A 16563-nucleotide genomic window follows, 5' to 3' on the forward strand; every position below is an offset into this window, starting at 1 on the left:
GATGGCTTAAGAAAAGAAAAAAAAAACAAACAAACATTTTGGTAGTTTGGAAACTGTACTGGGTGGCTGAGGAGAAAGACATCATGGTGGGTGGTGGTGGGTTCCTGTAGCACTGCGGGCTTTGGCCATCAGTGATGGGCTGTGGATGCTGCTGTAGCAGTGGAGATCAAGGTCAGTAGACCTGCTCTGATGTGTTGAAGTTGGAAGAGCAGGATATAGCAAGGAAGACTGCTCTCAGCCCTGAGAATTTGGGAATAGGGACAGCCAGGGGTTTGCAGCCCCTCTGGCAGGGAAACCACATGGGGGGGTTGAGGGGGTGGTGGCAAGGGGAGCATTAAAGGGGCTCAAAGCAAGAACCCCTTGCAGCTCTCTATGAGGATCCTTTGATGATGAGGAGTCTCAGATCCAGCCCCCACCGGGGTCTGTCTCTTTCTGGAGGCTGAAGGCAGTTTTGTTGATGGATACCAGAGGCACTGGAGGATGTGGTGGGGGAAGGGGAGCGGCGTGGCCGGGGAGATGTACGGGGAGTGTTTCCCCTTTGTGATAACTGATCTGAGCTGTTCCTTTCCTCCCTCCTTCTTCTCTCTGTTCTCCTTCCTGACCCAGGAATGCAATATTTGGCAGTCCTTCACACCGTGCTTGGTGTCCTCTTCTCATCCCACCTCTGCTCTCTCTTCCCCCGCCATCCTCTTCTCCAGCTGATGGACCTCGCGCTTTCCCTGAGGCACTGAATCTCACTTATGTGTTCTTGCCTTTATTTTTTTTCTTATATCATCTTTATTTTTGTCGGTGGTCAGTCTGTGGGTAGGGCAGGACTCCTCGCTCACGTTATCTCCCACTGACATGGCTGTGCTCGGGTATTACCAGCCAGATCCTCTCTGCCCTCAGTGTGGTTAAAGAGCAAAAATATCCCATTTGAGATAAAAATAATTCCTGTAAATGGGAGACAGAGGGTGCTTTTCCTGTATTTTGAGCTGACTTGTTCTCAGCAGATGTGTTTGGTTATGACTTCTTTCAAACAAGCAAAGCTATGCTTGGAGAGCATGGAGGTGGCTGGCCCGTGGTCCAGTGGCATTGGATTGGTGGGAGTGAAATTCCTGTGGGACCCATGGAGAAGCTCTGCTCCAAGGGTAGAAGTGAGCAGATAGTGTTTGATGGTGTTGGTGCTGGGTCTCCATGAAGTGTGATCCCCCAGCCCTGGACATCTCTGTCTTGACCCCTGTGTGGTGTGGGACTAGTGGCTCTTGGGTGATGGGAGGTTGTGGTGTCCACGGTGGGCGAGAGGGTGACTCTCCAGCAGGACAGGTGAATAGTGCTGTATCTGCTGGCAAAGCAAAGCTCTCCAAGAAGCTCAGAGCTTGTCATCAGAGAGGGAAAGCAAGATGAGCTGGCTTGTGTCCTCACCGCCTCCACTGCTCTTTTATTTATAGAGGTTGTTCCTAAAATACCAAACCCGAGAGTTTACCCAGATTTTGGCCCAATCCTGTTCACTTGCCCAGACTCTGGAACTGCCTCAGGGTTTCCAAGAGCCAGTGTATGTTGAGTGATGATGCTTGGTGAACGCTGGACCAAGGCTCTGCAAGGCTTGAGGCTGGGAGACCTGCAAGGCGCTCCTGCAGCAGGCACAGACTCAGTTTCTCCCCCCCAACTCCACACCAAAAAGATGGGGAAAAGACCTCCATAGGCTGGAAAAGCATCAGCATCGCTCCCTGCTGTGGGACCTTGTCTGGTTTAAGGGACCTCTTGGCTGATTGACATTTCATTCCAAAATTGCGGACAGGCCGGGAATGTTTCACTATGCCTCTGATCCCTGCTGGTATCTGCTCACCAGGGAAGAAGCACCTTGTCCAAATCCGGAGCTATTTGCCCCCCGAAGCGGCTCCCCACTGCTTTCCCCCCGCCCATGTAAACAGGATCCTGAGCTGTTCCTCTGCCAGAGTCCTGCCTGTGTTTTCCCATTCCCCCTACTTCCACCTCTATCTCCTACAGAGTTTATAACCTCCTGTGAAATGCCTTTATTTACAAATTGGCATCCTATTATAATCTGAAATTGAGACTTCTTCCTGTGGAACTAGGATTGTATATTTGTCCCAGGGATAAACAATTGCTTGGGAATTTTTTTTTCTTTAAGTCACTTATTTTTGGTTTATTTTTGAGCTTGTGTCCTTTTAATATTTTTTTTTTTTTTATTTGCTTTGAGCTTCTCGGGGCATTGCACTCTTTCCTTCCCAGCCTCGTTGGAGACACGGCTCCCCCCTCCCCCATACCCCCTTGCCTACCTAAAAACCACCGTCCTGTCCTGGAAAGGACAAGGTTATCAGGGGTTAACGCCAGGATGACAGCACTGGAGCCTCTGGAGCAGAGCAGGCTGCCTGCCAGACTAGGAGCCTCCCGGCTCGCCTCGCACATCATCTGACCGTGGCCGACTGGGAGGAGGGAGCCGGCGCTTGGCATCGGCCCCGGGCTCTTGGCTTGGCCACCCGCTCCGGTTCCTTGAGCCCCGTGAGGGCTCTTTTTTTTTTTTTTTTTTAAGGGGGTTCTCACCCTGTGGGGACCCCCCTGGGACATGGCCAGGATAGTCTCTGTGCTGCTGCAGGGATGCAGGGGGCATCCTCCCCGCAGCTCCGCGCGTTTTGCTGGACAAGATCCTTCCAAAGCAAATAGAATCCATTTAATAATTACTTTTAAGTGCTCCAGAGCCTCTTGAGCCTTTCCTAGATACTCTTCTATGATGTGTTTTATAAAGACATGGTGGCAGAGGTGCTCCCCCCATTAGGTACTGGTTATTTCAGTCTGTACCTGTACAGGTCCATTAAATCCATTTTTCCAGGTGCTGATTGATTTTCCCAACCTTTGGAACAGCTGATGATAAAATGCAGAAGAAGAACCCTCAACCAGAATCCACCATGGTGGGGGATGGTGGTGTGGACCAATGATGGGGACTGTGAGGGGAACAATCGCATTTTAATCCCTGTACGTGGCACTTTTTAGGGAGTAACGAGGGCGCAAAGGAGAATTTTGGAAGTTAGGTGTCAATCCAAACTGTGCCCTGCTCGCAGTGGCCACCCCGATGAGCGCCGGCAACTTGATCATTGGGGACATTTAAAACTCGATGGGACAAAAACACTCGTAGAGGAGCAGCCCCGGGCTGGCAGGGATTCGGGCTGCATCGTTTCCATCCCTGCTGTCTGCCAGTGGGTATCACTTACACTAGAGGAACCAGTAACATTATCCACATGCATTTCCCCGCCACCGGCATGGGGGGATGCCTATTTCGAACGGCGTCGGCCAAGACCGTAAACCTCCATGCTGGCTTGAAACGGGGTACACCCCATTTTGGGGCACACAGGAAGAACACTGTGTGCAACGACCTGCTCCTCAGCCCTAGCTGTGCCCCGGCAGGGCCACGGGCTGGGCAGGTGGGTGGGTGCCAGCCCCACCGCCGTCCCCCGCCGGCGTGAATGACCCACGCCGCAGCCTGGCCGCCTGCCTACTGTCACAAAGGAGCTTCCTTTCCAGTTTATTTTCAGCACCGAGATATTATTAACCGCCGAGGCACGGTCTCTGCTCTAGCCGCCCTTGCTTTTTGCCTGAATCGCTTTGTTTTCGCCCCCCGCCTCGGCTGCCGGCGCGGCCCCGGTGCCGCCGGGGTACCGGCTGCGTCACGGCTGCTGTTGAGGAACAGAGGGCACGAAGGGCCTGATCCTGCTCGGGGCTGAGGTCGGGCGAGGGAAGGAGCTCTCAGCGGCTCACAGGATTTCCGCCTGCTGTCTTTGGATTAGCCCCTGGGTTCTCTCTCTCTCTCTCTCTCTCTCTCTCTCTCTCTCTCTCTCTCTCCCTCTCTCTCTTTTTTTTTTTTTATTCTTCAACTTCTTCTTTTAATAAAGGCAACGTCTTGGGTGTTGCCATCTGCTTCTTCCTCTGCAGGTTATTTTATTTTACGTCTGTTCTCTTTTATTATTTTGTTGCTTTTTTTTCTTCTTCTATTTCTTCTTTTTTCTTCTTTTTCCTTCTGTTTTCCTTCTTTTTCTTCTTTTTCTCCTTCTTTTTCTCCTTCATTTTCTCCTACTTTTTTTCTTTCCTCCTTCTTCCTTCTTCTTTTTCTTCTTATACTTGTTTTCCTTCTTCTTCCTGTTTTTCCTCTTATTCTCGTTTTCCTTCTTTTTATAGTTTCCTTTGTAATGCAAGAAAAAAAACTTTTGTGGGCAGGCATTGCAGGGATTTTCCATCCCCATCCAGGGAAGGGTGGGGGCTCAGATCCCCTGTGCACAAACCTGCTGTGAGAGCCACCCTTGGGGGGGATCTTTGCCCATGGTCTCAAGTCATCGGTTCCAAAAAGCTTTTTCCAGGGGGTTTTGTGCTGTTGGGGATGTGATGTGGTGTTTGCTAGCAGATGGCCCTACTCTCTTCTTTCTTTTTGCTTTTCTTTTTTATTAATTTTTCTCTTGGTTTTTTTTCCTCTCCCCTCTTTTGGGTTACCATTCAAATGCGTGATGATAACTTTCACCCTGTTAATTAACAGGAAACATTGGGACAAGACAGGAAATTACATCAGTCTTTTATGAGGAAAGAGCCAAGAAAAAAAAATGCAAGAAAACATAGTTATTAGTGAAAGGAAAGAAAGTGCCAGGGGAGGAGGAGAAAGAAGGAGAAAAAAAGGGAGGATAAAACACCATCCCATAGGCCCTGCTTTTCCGAGGGAGGCTGCTCCAGCACTTGATTTTATTTTTATTGTATTGAAAAATATTTGTCTAGAAGGGTCACCTTTGCTTGAGTGCGACGTTCTGGCTTCCCAAGGAATCTTTTTTTTTTTATTTTCATGCTTTTTCTCAGCTTCCTTCCCCAAACTGTGAGGCCTAGGAAGTTCTTGGCTGGGAGACTAATTTTGGTTTGGCTGCTCAGCCCTTCAAATTGGTCCCCACCCAGTGTCATTATCTTGGTTTTAACTTGCAAGGGGAAAAGAAAAAAAATAAAAAAACCACCCTGTAAGAGCTGGCTCAGCCCTTCTCTACCCTTTTAACCTCACTGAATAAAAAAACCATACTGGCTTCAGCCTCCCCGGCTGGATTGTGCTGGCAGTGCTGAAGCACCGTGGGATGGTTGCAGGAGGTCCTGGTGATGCTCTTGTGATGCTTCTCTGTGTGTGATGGCTGCTACCTGGCTCTGTGGTCCTTCCTCATCCTCCCTCAGAGATGAAGTGAGATCCCTGGTGGGGTGCTGAGGTTTGGCAAGCCACCTTTGGGGTGAAGTCCTGGCTCCCTTGGGCTTTCCTGGCTTTTCCTTGAATACCTGGGTAGGTGGAAAGGCAAATTTTGCCATCATGAATAATTCAGAACAGCTGGGGGCTCTTAACCCTTGTTGCAAATATGTAGCTGTAGATATACATCATAAGAGAGACTGTAGATGGTTAAATATTCAGCAAAATCTGTTCAGCCTATTTGTATAGGTTAATGTATATGGAGATAATATAGTCAATATACTATATGTATAATTATACAGGATATATTCAGTATATAATGAATATATTCAATATATTCATTGTATATTGGACAGATTCCATACTAGAATTCTATATTATACATATATAGGTTAAATAGATTTTGCTTGTTAGAACCAGACCTGCATCAATAAGTGCTGGCTTTGTGTTGGAGAAATGGGGCGGTTGGGAAGGTAGTGGAAGCTCAAACTTCTGTGGCTTTTGAAAGTGGTGAAGTTGACTCTGGATCCAATAATTCTTGGTGATGGAAACCTATGGGTTGAATTTAGGGATGATAAAAATTACCGGGCATCAGTGGTGAGGAGGAGGTCCCTCCATGGTGGGTGATGCAAAATAATACCAGAGGCGTTTTGTGTCTGTTCACACGCTGGTGTGCAAGGTGGGGCTTTGAGTGGAAAAGCAGGGAAAATGGCAAAATAGTCGAGAAACTAAACCCTGAGATGAGGTCCTGCTCGCCCACGTGGGATGGCTGTCAGTGACCCTGTGGCTGGGCTCTGACAGCACCTTCCCAGGCAGAGTGGATGGAGTAAATAACTCCATAAAGTCATTCTTCGAGCAGGAATCAAATAACAGGAGTTTTATTTGGAAAAGGAGCTGGGAGCCTGAAGTTACATCACTGCGTTTGAAGTGATGAATTCATTTACTTTGGAAGCCAGGCTGAGACTTCTTAGCTCACGATAAGGAACAAACCCATAAATCATAGGCAGAGGCCTGTAGTTTTCCTGTTCTTTGTCACAGCCAAGCATTGAAAATGTATCCTGGGTGTCAAGAGCAAGAAGCCTTGGCTCACCTGAGATGTTGCACTGGGGAAGCTGGTGTGGTGCTGGGTCTGCCAATCCTCAGATCCCCTGGGCTTTATCCCTGTGGGAAGGTGCTGCTGGGTCTCAGTGATGCCTGAATCCCTTGGGTTTTGTCCCCATGGGAGGATGCTTCCTGGGTCTCTGTGATGCCCAGATCCCTTGGGTTTTGTCTCCATGGGAGAATGCTGGTGACACACCAAATCCCCTGAGCTTTGTCCCCATGGGTGGATGCTGCTGGTTGTTGGTGATGCCCAGCTTCTCTGGGCTTTGTCCCCGTGGGTGGATGCTCCTGGTTGCTGGTGACAGCACAAATCCTCTGAGCTTTGTCCCCATGGGAGGATGATTCTGGGTGGTGGCACCCCGATGATGACATGGTCCCCTCCTGGGACCCTTCTCTGCTGTTGCCACCAAAACTGGGGTGAGATGAGCCACGAGGAGCTTTTTGGTGTTTTTTTTAATCTGGGTGCTGCCAACCTGCCCCGTTTTATAGCCTGGGGCAAACCTCTGCCGGCCTCCGTCTGTGAGAAGGGGGTGCCAGCTCCACCAGAGCGCCGGGAGGGTTAATTACTTAATGAATATAATATTCTCTATAATTGCTATGCGTTATTAATCCAGAGCAAAGTGAGAGGCGAGGGGAGGGGTGTGTGCGTGGCCAGGCTTGCGAACTCCGTCCCAATGCCGTCCGTCCCGTCTGTCCATCCCACCCGTCCATCCCGCGCTTGCCCCCTGCGCGGGTCGGGGCTGGTGCTGTCCGTCTGTCCGTCCCTGGGTGGTGACCCTGCCTGTACTCCAGCGTGCTTTTCGCCTGCTCTTAGGAATAGGCGTGATTAGATTATGAAGGCAGACAGAAGTAATGATTAACTTTTTCAGTCTGCCTGCTGTCTCCAGTCTGGCGCTGGGTGTTTTTTTTTCCCCCTAAGTAGGCCCTGGCCCCGCGTCGACAGGGTATTAGGTTGTAAAGAAAGCCAGGAGGAATGAAGGCAAGTGAGGGAGGGGAAAGAGGAGGGAGGGAGCCTTTTCCATCGGATCCGGGACTGGAATTTATTGGCAGGAATGCAGTAAATGCTCCAAATGCCAGCCCAGCTAAACAGTTTTCATAATTGTTATGGAGCAGGGCACGACGAGCGTGAAAAGGACTTTTGTTCCTACCCTGCTTTTTCCATGCGTTTACATCCCTGTGAGGGAGATGCTGCTCTGGGAAAAGGAACTGGGGGAGGTGGGCTTTTTTTTTTTTTTTTTTTTTTTGCCGGGGTGAGAAACATATATTTACGTCTGTTTTCAGTCTTTGGTGAGAATTCTGGGTTGGTGTGCTGCAGGGAGAGGCTTTTTTTTCAATACTGAAATGAGAACGGCAGTGATGCTGTGTCTGTGTCTGTATGGAATGCAGTTGGGGGGGGGGAAAGAAAAAATCCTAACACACATCTGTGTATTGGGTATCCCATTTGGAAATCCTAGACTGCTCTACTTCAGTTTTTATTAAGGTCTTTACAAGGTTTTTAACGTGTAACCCACATAGCTACATGTTGTCAGTGGAGGGTTGTGGCTTTGGTGTGACTGTATCCCTACCCTCCCTAGGGCATCACCAGATACTGAGTGACCCTATTTGCAACAGTGGAGCTTTATTTTTAAATTACCAAAGCTTTTTAAGGCCATCCTCTAAACTCGAGCTTGGTGGCTGCTTTGAGGGGATCAGTGATGCCATGGCTGGCGTGGCCAGCTGGTGGCCTCTGGTGGCTTCAGTGTCTGTGGATTTATCCAGGAAAGGTGATGGGCAGGATGCTGCCACAGGAGCCTCCAGCACAACCCAAGTCGGGAAAGATATTTTGGCAAGCTCACCTCGCGTCTGATTTGCATCGCTGTAAGTCAGGATCCCTTTGTGTGCTGGTTTCTCTTTCTCAGAAGTTTTCTGGTTGAGATCTGGGTTGGGTATGGGTGGAGAAGAGGTGTGTCTTTGGTAGCTACTGCGGCTGAAGCATGGAGGTGGCTGCTCCTCTCTGTGAGCTGGGGTTGGTGCCATCCTTGAGTCACTTGGGGATCCCGTGGCATCATCTCATGAGCACTGGCTTGGGCTTCCTGTATTTTCCAGAGGAGCCTCTTGTCTGATTTGTTATGAAAGTGTGATTATTCCGGGTTGCTCTCAAGGAAGGGGAGGAGGTTGGAGGGTGCACAGGGCAGTGGAGCACCGTGCAGCACCTCCCGAGCCAGCAAGTCCTCCCACCAGCACGGGAGAACAGCAACAGGGACACATGCAGCGAAAATAGCATTTCTAGGGGTTTTCCACAAGGATCTTCATGCCCTTGTGGCTATTTGGATGGCCTAGGTTTCTTAAAAATCCCATGGATGTTGGCAGGACCACTCTGGAAGGGTCTCCCCTCTTGAAGAATCCCTGTGTCTCACCCAACTGTTGGGCTGGAGCTTGGGGAAGGGATTCCCGTCCTACTGCTTTTTTGAAACAAGGGAAAAGTTTTCCCACACCTTTGAGGGGTGCAGAAGGAGAGGCAGATAAAGACGGTTCTTTAAATTAAAACTTCAAAAATAATTAGGCTGACTGTATACTAAACAACAGCAAAGAGGCCCATTTACTGTAAATATTATGAATGGATTTGGCTGGCTTCTTCATCCCCACCCTTCCTCTAAGGCTTTTCTCTGAGCTGAGTCGAAATTCGGCCTTCAGACAGCACGATACTCTATAATTTGCATGGCTGATGAGGCCTGAAGCCTGGTACGGAGGAAACTGGAGTCAGCTGGCTCCTCTAACCACTGGAGACAGGCAGACAGGCATTTTTGGTGTGTGCCTGTGTGCTTCCCCCCCCCGCTCCACCTCCTTGTAGCTCCAGCCTTGCTTGGCTTTTAAAGAGAATGGTCACAAAAAAAGGGTTCTTCTCTTCTGGAGTCGTTTTTAGCCGTGGTAATTGATTAATCACCGTAATTAGACAGGAACAGTGACTAATGGGATGTTTATGAATCAAATTTCTGGTTTGGTGGACTCCATGAACTCAGCAGTTTCACTTGGGTTCTTTCTTTGCTGTCCTGCAATGCAGGGGACATTGATCACCCCATATTTTTCAAACTTGAACACCTCTCCTGATTCAACCTTGGTGTCTGCCATGCTGGTGTGTGCTTTGTGTGCAACATTCTTAGAGGGCTCCTTTCTCACTTTACTTTCTTGATTTTATTGTCCCATCCCTGAATTAACCCTCAAAAGGTCAGGGCTGGGTTCCAGGCTGGGAGAAAGTTGGCTCAAGATGCCACCAAGCTGGGGTGGGAGCCTGAGGGGATGTCCTCAAGGGTGAGTCATCTCTACCCACCATCTCACCTGACCTCATTTTTGTCCTGATTTCACAAGGGGGTTTCCCAGCTGTGGTGAAGGTCATGGAAGTTCTTGGTTGGGTCACCTGGGGACTGAGTGGAGCACTCCCAAACTTGTAGGTGGCCACTGAGTCAAATCTGAGCCAAAGCCCCAGAAATATTGGGAAATAAGAGACTCCTTCCCCTAGTGGCTTCTGCCATGTTTTATCCTCTTTGTCCTCATTGAACTCGCCCTTAGACAACATCAGCAAACTGAAGTCTTGTGGGGAAACTCAGGTGGATGTTTATTTTCATGCAAGGTTGACTGATTTTGCAAGGAGCCAGGAGCCATTAGAGTGATTGGGTGGACAACTTGCTAATAAATTAAAGAAATAATCTTAAGGCTCTTTAGCCTGCCTGACTACTGTATATGCTGAGTAATAAGAGCTGCCTAATTAGGCATAGACACAAATTTATGGTCTAGCCTGTCAATCCGCGGATTAAGGACTGCATAAGTACCTACTGACACGATGGGCTGTAATGGCTCCTAAAGAGATGTTATGGTCTATCGTGTCAATAATCCACAGATTAAAGGCTCCCTAAGTATGTGTTGACGTGACTGACTGTCTCAGCTCTTTGGGGGCTCTTGTGCTGGTGAGGTGGACAGACCCCACAGGCCACCTTGGGCGGTGGCATCCCTGCAGTAGGTAAGGGTTTATTTTCTCTGCAAACAACAGGAGCTTAACACATAACCATCCCCTAAATTAGGCTTTCAGAAACCATCCCAGCCATCAAAATCAGGGGGTGGTGAGGAAGGTGAAGCTGTCTAGCCCTTGTGTGCAGGGAGATATAAAAGGTTTGGGGCAAACATTGCTGTGGGTGGTGTCTCCAGAGTGCCCACAAACTCCGTTAAAGGCACAAAGACCCTTTTCTGCAGCAGGGTATATCCTTTAATTTGGATTTTTTTTTTTCCCTTTGCTTTTGCAAAACATACCTGGAAATCTGGCTTTAAGTATTTTTCTTGGGGTTTCATTTGTTTTGTTTTGTTTTGTTTTGTTTTGTCCGTTCACCCCTGTAAATAACCTGAGATTTAACTTTTGGGCGCCCATTTTATTTTGTTTTGATGAGCATGTCATGCTCTGCATTCTCCTCACCCTGATGTTATGCCACTTCACTTCTCAAGTTAGGGCTGGGGGGGGGGATGTGTTTTTCCCGAGATCCTACAAAATCAGCACTTTCCAATAATAGGAGGGGCAAAGCGGCAACCAGAGTGCCCGAGCTGTCCTGAAGACCGCCTGGAAGAGCATGACAACAACAAAACCTGTAAAAAATTCCAGGTTTTGTGTCTCCATCTCAAAGAGTAGGAGAAGACAGTGATCACGTCTCTGCCCCGGGCACACAGATGCCACTTAAGGTCAGCCAAGAGAGATTACCGGGTGCGAGACGTGCTGAGCTTGGTCTCAGCCCCGGCCCAGCCAGACAACACGTTGTGCTGACACCAGTCCAGCCCGTTTTTTTTTTTTTTAAGCACCGATCGCCCTCCGTATGTGCAGGTGGATAAAGGGGGAAGGACTGTAATGTGTTCATCTGCTCCTCAGCAGGTGCCCACAGCACTTGTTTTCCAGCAGAAAGCTGTCTCCTGGAAAGCTTGGCAGGGATCTCTCCGGGTCTCTGGGGTCCTCAACATGATAAGGGCGTGGAGCTGCTGGAGCGAGTCCAGAGGAGGCCATGGAGATGCTCCCAGGGCTGGAGCCCCTCTGCTCTGGAGCCAGGCTGGGGGAGCTGGGGGGGTTCACCTGGAGAAGAGAAGGATCCAGGGAGACCTGAGAGCCCCTTCCAGTGCCTAAAGGGGCTCCAGGAGAGCTGGAGAGGGACTTGGGATAGGGGATGGAGGGACAGGACAAGGGGGAATGGCTTCCCACTGTCAGAGGGTAGGGTTAGATGGGATAGTGGGAAGGAATTTTTGTCTGTGAGGGTGGTGAGACCCTGCATCCCAGATTGCCCAGAGAAACTGTGGCTGCCCCATCCCTGGGAGTGTTGAAGGCCAGGTTGGACGTGGCTTGGAGCAACCATGTCTAGTGGAAGGTGTCTCTGCCCATGTCAGGGGGCTGGAATGAGATGGTCTTTAAAAGTCCTGTTCAACCCAAACCATTCTGTGATTCTGTGAAAATGAGAAGACTTTTGTTAGCAGTTCAGGGTAGATGCTACCATGGTGAGTGTTGCGTTAGGGTTGATGTTTGATGGGGAAGCCAGACCCAGGGGTCACAGAGGAATGAGGGAGAGGAGGGGGTGAGATGGTGAGTAGTTTAGGAAGAGCGTGAGAAGATACTCGGGATCAAAACTGCCCTTTCAAAAAATAAATATATAAGTATATATATATATATATATATATATTAGAAAAAGCATTCATACATAGTTTGAAACAACTCTACAGTTGGATAATTTTATTGGCCTCTAATCCTAATATCATTGATGAAAGATCCAGTTACAGGCATTTAAAAACCTCATCAGGAACACCATTTTATTCCCATTTTCAGCAGTGAGTTGTTATTATTGCAGATACTGGTGACGATTTTGACAGCTCTTGACGTGATCTGCTGGGGGCAGTCCTGGTGGGTGAGATAGCTCAGTGTGTGCTAAACTTGCTGTTTTCTTTCAAAGTCCGTTGACTGCAGGAAAACTTTTACCTATGTCAAAACAAAACACAAACAAAGGATCCCCAGCCCACCTCCCCTCCTTGTCCATGAACTTGGCCCTGGCACAAAAGGTGGACAGGAGCTACGTTGTTTTAGTTTATTACTATTACTTTTTAAATTCAGTTTTGCTAAAATGCTTTGGTTCTTTGTGAATTAAAAGAAAAACCCCAAACCACTTTTTCTTCCCAAATGCCTAATAAAACTGTTGGAGCTTGGAAAGAAAAACTGTGGATGACATGGTTTCATCATCTTAGAAGTGTTCATGTGATGGGGAGAAAAGCCACACCAGAAATTTCCTACCACTTCCAAGTGATGTGAGATATGAGTCCTCCTGCCATGGCTTGGAAGAACCAAGTGTGGGGCCTTTCTGTTAAACTTGGGTGTTTCCATGGTGTGAATCTCCCATACTCACCGTCCTCTGGACCCCATTGGTTTCAGCAGCTGTTAATTTTTTGGAGTTATTGCTTTGGTATCCAATCCTCCAGGATTTCTGTACGGATGAAGCGTTTTCAGCAGCATCCCTGCCTGGAGTAGGATGATGCCCTGAGCCCACAGGCGGCATGGGCACACCCCCAGTGTAGAGGCATCCTGGCTGTGGTCTCTTATTGAACAATTTTGGGCAGGATTTGGTGTCCCTGAGGGTCAAGGCAAGTGTTGGGGAACCTCACAGCCTCTTGTGCTGATTGGCATGTTAGAAAGTAGCTGGGATGGTGCTTTTATGGAGGACAAGGGTTGCGTTGGCAAAGTCAGGGCAGCCCCTCAGGAAAATTCAGGGAGGTGTGAAAAATACGGAGAAAAAAAGAGTTTTCCAGTGGGATTGAAATACTGTATAATATGGTTGTGCTGGGGCATCACTGGTGATGAACCGTCTGCATCAGAATTACAAAAAATGTCACCCTAAGGACTTTGGGGTATCAAGTTACTGCCTTGACATCCCCCCTCTGCGAGGAACTGTTGTGGGTGGTTGTTCCCCGTCTACCCAACTATGAGTTGATCAATAAAACTAATTCCCTAAATTCCCGAGGGCGGACTCACTTCATTTTCAGTTATTTCTGTACTATTATTTTTGCACAATAAGCTTGCACAACGCACTGGGGTAGGGTGGGGGGAGCCTGGCAGAGCCCCGAGACAGGCTGCAGTGGGAACCATGGAAAATCCTAATAAACCTGGCTGATAGCAGCAAATGGAGGGGTGCTTAATAACGAAATAATAGCGCGGATGTTTATAGCATTAAACATTATCATTGTTTGCTGGAATATGGGAACACTCCCGGTTTGCTGGGAGTTTTCCAGGCATTTAGAAAGGGATGTGTTTGCTCCGAGTTGCTCGTAAAAGCCATGCTTTTAACTCAAAACAGGGATCCCAAAGCGTTTGCAGCCGTTTGTGGGCTGTCGCACACGAGGGTGTCTTGAGGATGATGCGGCTGTGAATTTCCTGGGATCTGGGTTTTTGTGTGAGTTGGCAGAGAGCAGAGATGGGTGTTGGATGGTGGGTCCCTGCCATGACCCCAGGTTCCACGGGATGAACTGCATTTTTGGGCAAAATCCTTCTATTTGCTTCATTTGCACACATCATTGCCACCAAAAAAAGCCTTTTAGGGGGAAAAAAAAGAAAAGTCTGTCACTGTAGGAAGCATCTCTGAGTCATTTTTTCCTTCTCTCCTGCCCGGGTGATGCCACTGGCGTTTCCCACCCCTTTTCCTGGTGGATGCCAGAGCTGGGGAGGTGGGTGGGAGTGAGGAGGCTCTGATGGGGTCCCAACAACTGTGAAAAGCAGCTTTGGTGGCGGCTGGCAAGGAGGCCTGAGCCTGTTTATCCCAGCTCAGCCCTTATATTCTCATGGCTTTTTGACTAGACACCCAGTCAACAGCCGAAGCCCGCAAACGGAAGAGGCTCTGGCATATTTATGCTGTGTGCTGGCATCAGCTCCTTAAAAAAAAAAAAATATCCCGGATTACCTAAGATTCGTCCTTGAGGTCTGGTCACCCCGTGTCATTGAAAAACCTAGTGGGATTCATTCATGAACTTCCAGCCCTCCATAAAGGCCTGTTCATTCATCGCCAAGGCAGTTTGCTATTTTTTTTTTCCCCTTTTTTTTTTTTTTCTTAAATGCTCTGGCAATTAACTAACTCTTTGTAAGTGGCAACAGGCTGGTTGTTAAGTGGTCTTCACCAATGCAAGCACAAATGCCAGGTGAAAAAGTCCTTTTTTCACCCTCTGCTCCCTCCTGATGTTCAAATAGATAAAAACCTATAGGAATTTCAGCAGGGATTCAATGGCTGTTGCTCCAGAATTCCCTCAGCTGCTGTAAAACCAAACCCAAGAGGCTCTGAACATCACTGGCAGGCAGTCAGTGGGGAGGAGGGTGGTGGGTGGTCAGTGCAGATCCCCTTGGATGCAGGACCATCCTCCTCATGGATCTAGAAGCATCCTTCCCCTGGATCCAGCATCATCCTCTCTAAATTCCTCTGTCTCCCAGGCATCCTGCACCCCAGTTCCTCCATCTCCCAGGCGGGTGGTGGAAACTCCACCTTTGGGGGTATTTCCTGCCCCTCTGAGTGCACCTTTAGGTGGGGGGCACCCTATTTGGGTTAGTGGGGAGGAAACCCAAACTGCCCACCCTGTCCCTCCTCCTCCTCTGTCCCTGGTTCCAGCAGGATATAAAGTTGTCTACAACAAAGTCTTGTGAGGCACCAAAAAAGGGAGGTGGGAGGACAAACCAAGCTGCACCTTGACAGATGCTGTCCCAGGGGCCACCCCACCACGACTGGAACCCTCACCCTGGTTTAACCTGGGAGCAAGGGTCCCTATTTTGAGGCAATACATGGCCAGGCCCATTTTTAGTAGCTGCCTCCAGCGACTGGAGAAATATTTTCCTCGCTGGCATAGAAATGAGGAAATTAAAAGTGTGTGGTTCTTTCTTTCTTTCTTTCTTTCTTTCTTTCTTTCTTTCTTTCTTTCTTTCTTTCTTTCTTTCTTTCTTTCTTTCTTTCTTTCTTTCTTTCTTTCTTTCTTTCTTTCTTTCTTTCTTTCTTTCTTTCTTTCTCTCTTTCTTTCTCTCTTTCTTTCTCTCTCTCTCTCTCTCTTTCTCTCTTTCTCTCTTTCTCTCTTTCTCTCTTAGAAGCACAGTGCAGGGCTTCAAACACAACTCTGAGACGGGAGAAAAACGCCTGCGCTGAGGAAACGGGTTATTAATAGCAAAAAATTGAGAAAACAGGGAAGCCAGCGTGTTGCCATGGGGAGGGGGAGAATTGAGGAGCTGCAGGGAGGGCTTTGGGTTGCTGGGTCACCCACCATCCCATCTCCCATGGTGCAGGGGATTATTTTGGTAGTGCTCACTAACTTGCATTCCCAGTTAGTCGTTTTGTTGTTTTTTTTTTTTTTTAAATACAATTATAGAGATGAATAGTTCCCAGGTCTTAACATGCCTACTGAGGCTGGAAGGAATTACCCACTGAGCAGCGCCAGCCTGCTAGGGATCCTCCATAAGGAAAAGGGGCTTTCTCACATTTTTTCCCTCCTCCTCCCTTGCTTTTTACTCCTGCATCATATCCTTGCTGCACACACAGGGTAGCTATCAGGAAGGAAGTTGAAAGAAGGGCTAAGGGAATTTAGTTCTAGGGGTTTTTTTGAGTTTTTTTAAGCCATTTTTGTTAATAAGTGTGAGATTTTTTGTTCCATCTATCTCTTGGTGCTTCCCATGAGTTAGAGTTTTGTCTGACATGTCCATCCTCTCTATCACCCAGGCTCTATATCTGGGTAGGAAAAAGCCCCATGAACTGGGGGCAAGTTCCCATCCCCTCTGGTCCCATGGAGTGAACTTCAATGTGGTTTTCTTAGCAGCATCTCATGTTTTTTCTGTGCCTGTGAACAGTGGATCATTGTTTATGGAAATTATTCCACCATTTGTTGGGTAAAAATAAGGGGCCTTAGTGTGTTTGGTCTTGATGGATGCTGCTAGCTGGAACATCTCCTCTCCTTTTGGCACTGAAGATGGTCCTGGTGTTGGTGTGGGTGAGGGTGACTGTGCCTCAGGGGCTGCTGGTATGTCTGAAGCCACCTTTAAAGATGGACCTGGTGATTTAGGACCCACAAATCCAGCTAAAGCTAGGCACTGGAACAGCACAGGAGTCCCCCAAACCTGGAAATGTTCTTGATAACATGACTTTTGGAAACAGAGGGTGTGCTGTGGATGTTGGTTTGTGCATGGAGAGCATCATGAGGACATGGGCAGGGCAAGGTCCTGCCGTTTCTGCATCGCTTTTGGTTCATATCAACACCCC

General features: G+C 48.4%; 1 protein-coding gene across 3 annotated transcripts in view; it reads left to right on the forward strand.

The window, feature by feature from the left end:
- Window positions 1–16563, forward strand: part of SMAD7 (SMAD family member 7) — a 29016-nt gene that overhangs the window by 10564 nt on the left and 1889 nt on the right. The window lies entirely within an intron of this gene.

This window comes from Manacus candei, unplaced genomic scaffold (genome assembly GCF_025592945.1).
Source record: "Manacus candei isolate 608988 ecotype Guabito, Panama unplaced genomic scaffold, ASM2559294v1 h1tg000059l, whole genome shotgun sequence".
In the NCBI taxonomy this organism is placed as follows: Eukaryota; Metazoa; Chordata; class Aves; order Passeriformes; family Pipridae; genus Manacus; species Manacus candei.